The sequence below is a fragment of the Bison bison genome, unplaced genomic scaffold (genome assembly GCF_000754665.1).
Source record: "Bison bison bison isolate TAMUID 2011002044 unplaced genomic scaffold, Bison_UMD1.0 scf7180017864048, whole genome shotgun sequence".
Classification (NCBI taxonomy): domain Eukaryota; kingdom Metazoa; phylum Chordata; class Mammalia; order Artiodactyla; family Bovidae; genus Bison; species Bison bison.
In genome coordinates, this window is record NW_011494620.1 from 6,894,628 (window position 1) to 6,906,116 (window position 11,489).

Consider the following 11,489-nt stretch of genomic DNA (forward strand, 5'->3'; position numbering starts at 1 on the left):
CAGAATTTTCCACAGTTTGTTGTGATCCACACAGTCAAAGGCTTTGGCATAGTCAATAAAGTAGAAATAGATGTTTTTCTGGAACCCTCTGTCTTTTTCGATGATCCAGTGGATGTTGGCAATTTGAGCTCTGGTTCCTCTGCCTTTTCTAAATCCAGCTTGAACATCTGCAAATTCATGGTTCACGTACTGTTGAAGCCTGGCTTGGAGGGTTTTGAGCATCACTTTACTAGTGTGTGAGATGAGTGCATTTGTGTGGTAGTTTGAGCATTCTTTGGCATTGCCTTTCTTTGGGATTGGAATGAGAACTGACCTTTTCCAGTCCTATGACCACTGCTGAGTTTTCCAAATTTGCTGGCATATTGAGTGCAGCACTTTCACAGCATCATCTTTTAGGATTTGAAATAGCTCAAGTGGAATTCCATCACCTCCACTAGCTTTGTTCATAGTGATTCTTCCTAAGACCCACTTGACTTCACATTCCAGGATGTCTGGCTCTAGGTGAATAATGACATCATTGTTATCTGGGTCACGAAGATCTTTTTTGTATAGTTCTTCTGTGTTTTCTTGCCGCCTCTTCTTCCTGTCTTCGCCTTGTGTTAAGTCCATACTGTTTCTGTCCTTTATTGTGCCCATCTTTGTGTGAAATGTTCCCCTAATATGTCGAATATTCTTGAAGAGATCTCTAGTCTTTCCCATTCTATTGTTTTCCTCTACTTCTTTGCATTGGTCACTGAGGAAAGCTTTCTTTTCTCTCCTTGCTATTCTTTAGAACTCTGCTTTCAAATTTGTCTTTTTTCCTTTTCTCCTTTGTCTTTCGTTTTTCTTCTTTTTTCAGCTAATTTGTAAGGCCTCCTTAGACAACCATTTTGCCTTTTTGGTTTTCTTTTTCTTGGAGATGGTCTTGATCACTGCCTCCTGTACAGTGTCCGAAACCTCCGTCCATAGTTCTTCAGGCACTCTGTCTATTAGATCTAATCCCTTGAATCTATTTGTGACTTCCATATATTTGTAAGAGATTTCATTTAGGTCATTCCTGAATGGTCTAGTGGTTTTCCCTACTTTCTTCAGTTTAAGTCTGACTTGGGGCTTCCCTCATAGCTCAGTCAGTAAAGAATCTGCCTTCAGTGCAGGAGCCGTGGGTTCGACTCCTGGGTTGGGAAGATCACCTGGAGAAGGAAATGACAACCCACTCCACTATTCTTACCTGGAGAATTCCATGGACGACGCAGAGTCGGACACAACTGAGCAACTAACACTTTCATTTTCATTTTGCAATAAGGGGTTCATGATGTGAGCCACAGTCAGCTCCCAGTGTTGTTTTTGCTGACTGTATAGAGCTTCTCTTATCTTTGGCTGCAAAGAATATAATCAGTCTGATTTTGGTATTGATTATCTGGTGATCCCCATACGTAGAGTCTTCTCTTTTGTTGTTGGAAGAGGGTGTTTGCTGTGACCAGTGCATTCTCTTGGCAAAACTCTGTTAGCCTTTGCCCTGTTTCATTTTCTAGTCGAAGGCCAAATTTGCCTGTTACTCCAGGTATCTCTTGACTTCCTACTTTTGCATTCCAGTCCCTTATAATGAACATCTTTTTTGGGTGTTAGTTCTAGAAGGTCTTGTAGGTCTTCATCAAACCATTCAACTTCAGCTTCTTCAGCATTACTAGTTGGGGCATAGACCTGGATTACTGTGATATTGGGCTGCCCTTATAGCTCAGTTGATTTATCATCTGCCTGGAATGCAGGAGTCCCGGTTCAATTCCTGGATTGGGAAGATCCCCTGGAGAAGGAAATGGCAACCCACTCCAGTATTCCTGCCTGGAGAATCCCATGGACAGTAGATCCTGGTAGGATGGCGAGAGTTGGACACAACTTAGCGACTAAACCACCACCATCACTACCACTGTGATACTGAATGATCTGCCTTGAAAACGAACAAAGATCATTCTGTTGTTTTTGAGATTGCATCCAAGTACTACATTTTGGACTCTTTTGTTGACTATGAGGGCTACTCCATTTCTTCTAAGGGATTTTTGCCCACAGTAATAGATACAATGGTCATCGGAGTTAAATTCACCCACTACAGTCCATTTTAGTTCACTGGTTCGTAAAATGTCAATGTTCACTCTTGCCATCTCCTGTTTGACCACTTCTAATTTACTTTGATTCGTGGACCTAACATTCCAGGTTCCTATGCAGTATTGCTCTTTACAGCATTGGACTTTCCTTCCATCACCAGTCACATCCACAACTGGGCGTTATTTTTTCTTTGTCTCTGTCTCTTCATTCTTTCTGGAGTTATTTCTCCACTGATTTCCAGTAGCATATTGGGCACCTACCGACCTGGGGAGTTCATCTTTCAATGTCATATCTTTTTGCCTTTACATATTGCTTATGGGCTTCTCAAGGCAAGACTACTGAAGTGATTTGCCATTCCCTTCTCCGGTGGACCACATCCGACCGTCTTGGGTGACCTACACAGCATGGCTCGTAGTTTCATTGAGTTAGACAAGGCTGTGGTCCATGTGATCAGATTAATTAGTTTTCTGTGATTGTGGTTTTCATTCTTTCTGCCCTCTGCTGGATACAGATAAGAGACTTCCTGATAGGAGAGACTGACTGAGGGGGAAACTGGGTCTCATTCAGATGTGTGAGGCCGTGCTCAGTAAATCTTTAATCCGGTTTTTTGTTGATGGGTGGGGCTGTGTTTCCTCCCTGTTTTTTGACCTGAGGCCAAACTATGGTGGAAGTAATGGAGATAATGGGTGACCTCCTTCCAAACATCCCCTGCAGTCAGTGCCCACCCTGCAGCAGGCCACCGCTGACCCACGCCTCCGCTGGAGACTCCTGGACACTCTCGGGCAAGTCTGGGGCAGTCTCTAGCTGAAAAATGGCAGAACTGAGTTTTTAAGCATTGTGCTATAATGCCTCTTAATGTAAATATTTAAGTTTTTTGATGTACTAAGTGGCCGTTCCATGTGGTTCAAACAGTTGTCAGAAAACAGAAGATCTAAGAAGTATTAAGTACATATATGAGGCAACAGATTAATAATGGATTTCTAAAGGAACTTTAAAATGGATCTAGTCTGTGTGTATGTGTTTGGAGATAAAGTAGGTATTGCAACTAGGCCAGTTTCCATATCCTCTGAGCTCCCCTCCCACTTGATTAAAGAAAAAGATACCTTTTATAGATGCTGAACTTACTATAGCACAGTCTCTAAGAGGGTAAAGATCTCTAAGTGACAAGCAAAAGGACAGTTGAAGTTGCTGGTTTTGGTGATTAATCACATCACCAGCAATCTGCCCATGGATTGATCATCTTAACTTTGGTTGTACATATTTTTTGTTAAGAGTAAAGTATAATTTCATGCCCTAGGATGCCCAAAATGAACTTTGTTAAGATGATTTTAATTTGGCAATGAAGGTTGTTACTTAATTCTTGATAAAAGAAGCAACTTACTAAGAAGCTGTTGTTCAGTCACTAAGTTGTGTCCGACTCTTTGTGACCCCATGGACTGCAGTACCCCAGACCTCTGTATCCCTTAGTTGTTATAACTGAGAAGCTATAACAACACTAAACTTGGGTATGCCCAGATATTAATAAATGTAAGCCAGAATTGACACAATCACAAGGAGAAGTTTGTCCATTGTTGGAGAACTTTTAAATACACCAGTTAATAAGAGATAGGTAAATAACTTAATTTGAAGTATTAGATATCTAATATACACATATGAAGCACATGCATATTTGAATATTGCTTTTGTGAATAGTATGTAGCCTTAGTTGCTGCACTGTGCCGGGAGGTACCATGGAACTCTAGTGAATCAGAGGAATACCTTTGGATATTCTAAATTTTTATGAGAAACACAGTGACACTTAACATTTCAGATACCACAGAATCATTCATTACCACAGAACTGAAATAGTTCATAATTTGACCACTAGATTGCACTGTGTTTTTTTCAATTACATATTTTGTCTAAGTGAAATAAAGATATTTTCTTTAAACTTATGCGTGCCTTGGCACACTTCCCCTCCCAAATTACTATTAACTTGTTTGGATCTAACTATTTGATAAAGAAAACTGTTGGGTATTGCTTTTGGCTTATGCTATGTACTGAAAAGGTTTTGGAAACTGTGTTATAAAGCAAATGTCAGCTAATTTCAGTGTTGTACAGACTTTGTTCTCTGATCATGAAACAATTAAATGAGAAATCAGTGAATGAGAAAGTTACCAAAATCTCATAATTGTTGGGGAAAAGTAAGCACTTCTCAATACCTTGAGCATCAAGAAATCCTAATGGAAGTTAACTAACACCAATATATGACCAATAGGAAGATGTTACATGTCAGAACCTGTGGAATTGAAGAGTTACCTTTATAGGAGAAATTTATAGCAGGTAGAGGGGAATGAACAGAATTTAAAAGACATGTTAATTCATATGTAGCATTATTTTTTAAAAATATTAGTACATTACTTCCCTGCATAGTATAGATCCCCTGGAGAAGGGAATGGCTACCCACTCCTGTATTCTTGCCTGGAGAATTCTATGGATAGAGGAGACTGGCGGGCTACAGTCCATGGGGTTGCAAAGAATTGGACACGACTGAGCAACTAACACTTTCACTTTCACATCACTTAGTTTTTACTGCATGACAATACTCTTGAGAGTCCATTGGCTAGCAAGGAGATCAAACCAGTCAATCCTAAAGGAAATCAACCCTGAATATTCGTTGGAAAGATTAATGCTGAAGCTCCAGTACTTTGGCCACGTGATGTGAAGAGCCAGCTCATTGGAGAAGACATTGATGCTGGGAAAGATTGAGGGCAGGAGAAGAAGGGGGTGACAGAGGATGAGATGGTTGGATGGCATCACCAATTCAATGGACATTAGTTTGACCAAACACTGGGACATAGTGAAGGACAGGGAAGCCTGACATGCTTCTTCTATCCATGGGGTTTCAGAGTCGGACATGACTTAATGACCGAACAACAATGAACCACTCCGAAGCCTAGTGGCTTATTAACAAAATAGCCATTTTATTCCACTGACAATTCTTTGGGTTGGCAGAGTGGTTCTTCTGGTCTGGGCCAGTTCACCTGATCTCTGCTTGGGCTCCTTCACTCAGCTCTGGTCAGCTGGTGGGTTAGCTAGTGACTGGATGATCTAAGATGGTCTCATAGAAGTTTCTTACTATTGACTGAGACCTTAGTTGTCTTCCGCATAGCCTCATCCTGCAACAGGCAAGCTCACAGTTGTTCACCTGGTGGCTCTAGAATTACATAAGCAGCAAGAGAGGACATGCTTGGATGTGGAGAAGCTTTTCAAGTTCATTTACTAAACTCAAGTCCATTGCCAGAGCAAGTTACATGGTCATACCTGGAATAAATACAGGACCAGATTATCCAGAGTCATGGATATGGGAAGGGGAATGATAATCATTTTCTAAAACAACCACAATTTGAATATGAACAATTTTATGCCAGTAAATTTGAAAACTTAGGTGAAACAAACAATTTCTCAGTGGAGAAATTTAAAATAATTTACCCAGCTTACTTAAGAAGAAATTTAAAAATCTGAATAGATTTTAAAACAATTAATTAAATCAGTAACTAAAAGTGTAACCTCTCTTATCGCCCTGAATAGAAAAAGTACTCACAGAGAGAACTCCAGCAAACATTCAAGGGACTGACAATTTCAGCCTTAATGATTTCAGAGAAGGTAGAGGGAACATTTCTCAACTCATTTTATAAGGTTAACAAACCATAACACCAAGTACCAGGCAAAGACAGCATGAGAAAAGATGTATATAAGCCAGTTTCACTTATGAACATAGGTGGGAAAAAATCCCTCATAAAGTATTATTAAATTGAATCCAGTAATGAATATACATACATATTTAAATTCCAAGACAGGTTTATCCCAGGTTATAAGTTGAACATTAAAAAGTTCTGAGTTTAACATTAAAAACTCACAATTTACCACATTTATAGATGAAAGGAGAAAATTATGTGGCCATTTCAATCGATTTTTTTAAAAAGCACAGTTTAATAAAATTGAGCACCTATGTGTGTCTGAAAAAGAAAAAGAAAATTTAGCAAATTAGAATTAGAAAGGAGCTTCCTTACAGCAGACATAATATATAATGGTAAAATGCTATCCTGGATTGGGCATCTGTGTACAGAGGAGGATTTAGTTGTGCTTATGCTTTTGTATTACTTTTGTGCCTGAAATACCTGGGAGAGTAGGAGGAATAGGGGGAGTAAGATCCCTGAAAGGCCTTCGGAAGCTTAATTATTCAGACTCTGGTAAAGTTAGAGAAAACAGAGGATGAAAATAGAATCAGGGTTAGAATAATTTTTGTTTTGTTTATCTGTCAAATCAGTCAACTGTATTGAAACTTTTTAAATGGCTTAAATTCCAAGAAGTGTTAAAAATTACCATATAATAGATGTTGTTGTGAGCTACACAGTCAAAGGCTTTCTTGTAGTCAGTGAAGCACAAGTAGATGTTTTTCTGGAATTCCCTTGCTTTCTCTATGATCCAACGAATATTGGCAATTTGATGTCAATTTTTTGGGCTCCAAAATCACTGCAGATGATGACTACAGCCATGAAATTAGAAGACACTTACTTCTTGGAAAGAAAGCTATGACAAACCTAGACACTATATTAAAAAACAGAGACATTGCTTTTCCAACAAAGGTCCATATAGTCAAAAAACCTATGGTTTTCCCAGTAGTCAGGTACAGATGTGAGAGTTGAACCATAAAAATAACTTGAATGTCAGAGAATTGATGGTTTAGAATTGTAGTGCTGGAGAAGACCCTTGGAGTCCTTTGGACAGCAGGGAGATCACACCAGTCAGTCCTAAATATCTGATGAATATTCATTGGAAGGACTTATGCTTGAAGCTGAAGCTCCAATACTTTGGCCACATGATGCCGAGAGCCGACTCATTGGTAAAGATCCTAATGCTGGGGAAGATTGGAAGCAAAAGGAGAAGAGGGCAGCAAAGGATGAGATGGTTAGATGGCATCACTCACTCCATGGACATGAACTTAAACTCCAGAAGATAGTGGAAGACAGGGAAGCCTGGTGTGCTGCAGTCCATGGGGTCGCCGAGAGACAGACACAACTTAGTGACTGAATAACAAACAATAATGGATTTTAGGGTTAACTGTGTTGTAAGTCACAAAGTGAAAAGCGTACATTTTTAATTTGGAAAAAATTTCATACTTGCAGTTTGAAATTCAGAGTTTCAAGAATAGTACCAAAAACATACAGCACTCAGCACCCAGCTTCCTTGATTCTTGGCATTTTCCCATATTTGCCTTATTCTTACTTTCTCCCTGATAAATAAATATATATATTTATATAACCCCCCCAACCAGTTAAGTTGTGGCATGGTGCCCCCTTACACCCTTAGTACATTATTTTCATATATCTTCCAGTGTAACCACAGTTCTTTTTTCAAGTTCACATAAATTTTTATCTAATCCATAGACTGTCACTCATACTTTGCTAGCTTTTTCCAATAATATTCTTTTATAAATCGAAGATCCAGTCTAGGATTAGACATTGCAATTAGTTATATCGTCTTTTAAGTCTCCTTTGATCCAGTAGTTCTTCAGTCTGTATCTTTCGTGACAGTGTATTTGAATATATAGACTGATTTTTTAATAGAATGGCCAATTTAGGTTTGTCTGACTTTTCTCAGATGGTTGTTATTACTACTATTATTTTGCCCAGGAGTACCACCAAGATGATACTGTTTTCTCAGTACATGGATGAGAAGGCATACTGTGTTGATTTTCATTTACTGTTTTTTCCTTTTAAACTGTATTTGAAATTAAAAAAAATTTCTTTTTCTTGGCCTGCAAGGAGATCAAACCTGTCAATCCTAAAGGAAATCAGTCCTGAATATTCACTAGAGGACTGATGCTGAATCTGAAGCTCCAATGCTTTGGCCACCTGATGCGAAGAACTGGCTCATTGGAAAAGACCCTGATGCTGGGAAAGATTGAAGGCAGGAGGAGAAGCAACTGATAGCTGATTCACTTTGCTGTATACCTGAAACTAACACAACATTGTAAATCAACTGTCAGTTCAGTTCAGTCTCTCAGTCGTGTCAGACACTGCAACCCCATTGACTGCAGCACGCCTGACTTCCCTGTGCTTGCTCAAACTCATGTCCATCGAGTCAGTCATGCCATCCAACCATCTCATCCTCTGTTGTCCCCTTCTCCTCCCGCCTTCAGTCTTTCCCAGCATCAGGGTCTTTTCCAGTGAGCCAGTTCTTCACATCAGGTGGCCAAAGTATTAGAGCTTAAGATTCAGTATCAGTCCTTCCAATCAGTGTTCAGGACTGATTTCCTTTAGGATGGACTGGTTGGATCTCCTTGCAGTCCAAGGGACTCTCAAGAGTCTTCCCCAACATCACAGTTCAAAAGCATCAATTCTTCGGCACTTAGCTTTCTTTATAGTTCAACTCTTACATCTGTACGTGACCACTGGAAAAACCATAGCTTTGACTAGACGGACCTTTGTTGGCAAAGTAATATCTCTGCTTTTCAATATGCTGTCTAGGTTGGTCATAGCTTTTCTTCCACGGAGCAAGCGTCTCTTGATTTCATGGCTGCAGTCACCATCTGCAGTGATTTTGGAGCCCCCCCAAAATAAAGTCTGTCACTGTTTCCATTGTTTCCCCATCTATTTGCCATGAAGTGATGGGATCGGATGCCATAATCTTAGTTTTCTGAATGTTGAGTTTTAAGCCAACTTTTTCACTCTCCTCTTTCACTTTCATCAAGAGGCTCTTTAGTTCCTCTTCATTTTCTGCCACATGGGTCATGTCATCTGCATATCTGAGGTTGTTGATATTTTCCCCGGCAGTCTTGATTCCAGCTTGTGCTCCATCCAGCCTGGCATTTTGCATGATATACTCTGCGTATGAGTTAAATAAGCATGATAACAATATACAGCCTTGACACACTCCTTTCCCGATTTGGAACCAGTCTGTTGTTCCATGTCCAGTTCTAACTGTTGGTTCTTGACCTGTGTAGGGATTTCTCAGGAGGCAGGTCAGGTGGTCTGGTATTCCCATCTCTTTCAGAATTTTCCACAGTTTGTTGTGATCTGCATAGTTAAAGACTTTGGCATAGTCAATAAAGCAGAAATAGATGTTTTTCTAGAACTCTCTCTCTGTCTTTTTCAATGATCCAGTGGATGTTGGCAATTTGACCTCTGGTTCCTCTGCCTTTTCTAAATCCAACTTGAACATCTGGAAGTTCACAGTTCACGTACTTTTGAAGCCTGGCTTGGGGAATTTTGAGCATTACTTTACTAGTGTGTGAGATGAGTGCAGTTGTGCAGTAGTTTAATCATTCTTTGGCATTGCCTTTCTTTGGGATTGGAATGAAAACTGACCTTTTCCAGTCCTGTGGCCACTGCTGAGTTTTCCAAATTTGCTGGCATATTGAGTGCAGCACTTTCACAGCATCATCTTTTAGGATTTGAAATAGCTCAAGTGGAATTCCATCACCTTCACTGGCTTTGTTCATAGTGAAGCTTCCTAAGGACCACTTGACTTCACATTCCAGGATGTCTGTCTCTAGATGAGTGATCACACCATTGTTGTTATCTGGGTCATGAAGATCTTTTTTGTATAGTTCTTCTGTGTTTTCTTGCCACCTCTTCTTCCTGTCTTCGCCTTCTGTTAAGTCCATTAGGTTTCTGTCCTTTATTGTGCCCATCTTTTCATGAAATGTTCCCTTGGTATCACTAATTTTCTTGAAGAGATATATTTGCTGTTTAAGATTTTATTTTCCCCCATATAGGCCATTACAGAATTTTGAGTAGAATTCCCTGAGTTATACATATTTTTTCTTTACTCGATTATAATCTTTGCCGTTTGATCAGGACATTTATCTGCCCAGTTTTCTCTCTGTAAATTAGTAAGTATTCTGTGGGGAGCCACTTGAGACTATAAAATATCAGTGCATTATTTTCATATTTGTGAGATGCATCAATTTGAAAATAATGTAGAATTAATTATTTGAGTACATACTAAAATGTGCTGTGATATAATTTGAAGTTGGTAATCTCTTAAGCATTAACATACCTGTAAATATCTAGTTTAAACATTGTTACTTATACATAGCGCAAAAGTAAATATCATGCATATAACCCAGTAAGCCTCATCTGTCTCTAGTTTTTCTAATTGATCTGAGTTTTAGCATCAGTATTAATACATCTTCAGTACCTTTCTGTTGTAATCAAACTCTTGTGTAAATATTGAAGACCAGAAGGTAAAGCCTTGAAAGTTTTAAATTGAAAAGAATCTTAGATATCATAGTCTTTTTATCTATTTTTACTTAATTCTGTAGACAAACTAAAAAAAAGAAAAATTGTCATTTACCCAGTTATATATTAGGTAAAATGGCACACTGCCATTACAAAGAGTTCAAATCCCATAAAATGTAGAAATAAGAGTTTAAAACTGAGGTAATAGCAAGTAGATGACATTTTTGCTAGTGAGTTCCCATTCCTGCACTCCCAATAAGTGGGATACATACAAATCTTAACATTTGAGCAATAAACCCTCATTAAGCTGGCTTCTTAAAAAATGCATTGCTTCAGGCAACCATTAGCAGTAAGTTGATGAAAGCTAGTATACTGGTTGAAATATATTTGCTAGACCTTTATAATAAGAGAAGGAAATCGCAACCTACTCCAGTATTCTTGCCTGGAGAATCCCAGGGACACAGGAGCCTGGTGGGCTGCCGTCTGTGGGGTCGCACAGAGTCGGACACAACTGATGCAACTTAGCAGCAGCAGCATAATAATTTAAAATTTGAATCTTTATTACAAATTAGGAAGCACAGTATTGGTGAAAACAGTTGCTGCCTAATAAATTGTGTCTGTGTAAGAGTGCTGGCCTTTAAACCAGTTAATTTTGTTACCAAATCCAGAATGTGGCCTGTCATTGATTTGTAATCAGTTCAGTTCAGTTCAGTTCAGTCGCTCAGTCATGTCCAACTCTTTGCGACCCCATGAATCGCAGCACACCAGGCCTCCCTGTCCATCACCAACTCCCAGAGTTTACTCAGACTCACGTCCATCGAGTCCGTGATGCCATCCAGCCATCTAATCCTCTGTCGGAGTCTTCTGCAACACCACAGTTCAAAAGCATCAATTCTTTGGCGCTCAGCCTTCTTCACAGTCCAACTCTCACATCCATACATGACCACAGGAAAAACCATAGGCTTGACTAGATGGACCTTGGTTGGCAAAGTAATGTCTCTGCTTTTGAATATGCTATCTAGGTTGGTCATAACTTTCCTTCCAAGGAGTATAAGTGTCTTTTAATTTCATGGCTGCAGTCACCATCTGCAGTGATTTTGGAGCCCCCAAAAATAAAGTCTGACACTGTTTGCACTGTTTCCCCATCTATTTCCCATGAAGTGATGGGACCGGATGCCATGA

The 11,489-nt window shown here is 39.4% G+C and overlaps 1 protein-coding gene across 1 annotated transcript in view; it reads left to right on the forward strand.

The window, feature by feature from the left end:
- The window catches only part of KPNA3 (karyopherin alpha 3 (importin alpha 4)), a 48,113-nt gene that overhangs the window by 9,974 nt on the left and 26,650 nt on the right, over window positions 1-11,489 (forward strand). The window lies entirely within an intron of this gene.